Source organism: Aplysia californica, unplaced genomic scaffold (assembly GCF_000002075.1).
Source record: "Aplysia californica isolate F4 #8 unplaced genomic scaffold, AplCal3.0 scaffold00101, whole genome shotgun sequence".
NCBI lineage: Eukaryota > Metazoa > Mollusca > Gastropoda > Aplysiida > Aplysiidae > Aplysia > Aplysia californica.
Window position 1 is genome coordinate 1,349,898 of NW_004797371.1, and position 1,408 is coordinate 1,351,305.

Genomic DNA, 1,408 nt, shown 5'->3' on the forward strand with positions numbered 1-1,408 from the left:
CTCTCTCTCTCTCTCTCTCTCTCAGCGCAGTGTTTATACCCCGCCTACACACACACTTTTATGGGCCTCTGTCTAATTTTAGATAGTCAAACAAGCAGTCCCACAATAACCGTTTTAGAATAGACTGACAGAGAGGTAAGAAAAGTCAAGCTGGACAGAGCAGCGCCGTGAAATACCATGGGGCACCGTGGACTCTCAAGTGTAGATTTAGCACAGAACTTACAGAGCTTCCTTCTTACATTAGCTGCTTGAAATGTTTACATTGTGTGGCAGGCTGCCCTAGCATGACTAAAATTGAGTCTAAAGTGCCGTAAAACGCCTACTCAACCATCAAACTAACAAGCTGCCCTAGCAATATCTTTCCAAACACGTTCTTTAAACCAGCAGATTTACTAATCTCCACTGTCATTAGTTGATCGGCGTCTGCGGTTTAGTAGTTAGCATCTTTTCGTGGAGTGCCAAAGATGTTAGCTCGATTCCCACAATGGGAAAATAATGATTATTTCATCGAGTATATCCGTCCCACTTTCTACGTGGATTTTGATCCAAGTCAGTATGGGCTGGTCATAACAAACATGGTAGAAAATGCCCTTTTTCTAAATTGATAGTCTGAGTTTGGGTGATAAAGGTGTTGAATAATATCATCATCGTCATCAAGTGCCAGATCTGTGGCAGGCATCGGCGGTCATGGTTCTCCATTCTTTCCTTTACTGGGATGCTCTTAAAAAAGCTACGTTGTGCTGATCTTTCCCCGTTACCCGTTTGTTTAGGTTCTCTACGTAGGTTGCTCTGGGCCTATCCTTGCCTCGTTTGCCTTCAATTTAGCCTGTGAGAGCTAGATGTTCAAGACCCTTATGTCTATTCAGATGTCCTAAAAACTGCATTTGTCTTTTCCTGATTGATTTTATCAGTGAGAGTCCCACGTTGGCTTCGTCAAGTACTAACTCATTTGATTTCTTTTCCTTCCAAGATATTCTCATCATAATATATTACAGAAATAAAGCCTACTAGCAGCGTTCTAAGTGAAATTGTCTTTCGCTGATGATGTCATGGCTTCACCCACATTAGCCCAACAGAGAGTGGCCTGGGTGTGCAATGTGCAGGGTCAAAGCTCGCCTTATATTAATGATCTAAACTGTTTCGATGGGGGTGGGGGCGCGTAAAAAACATCTACATTAAGTCTCTTTCAAGTTTTTTTTTTTTTCTTCTTTTGTGAGTTTGTGTGTCAGTGAGTATCCCTATCGGTGTAATTCTGTCTGTCTGCCTGCCCCTTCTGTCCGTCCGTCTGTCTGTCTGTCTGTCTGTCTGTCCACATCTCTTCCACCTCCCTTTCACTGTCGCCGTCTCCGTCACTGTCTCACACCCATATGTTTGTGTATTTGTTGTAGCGATGTTCTAATCACTGGAC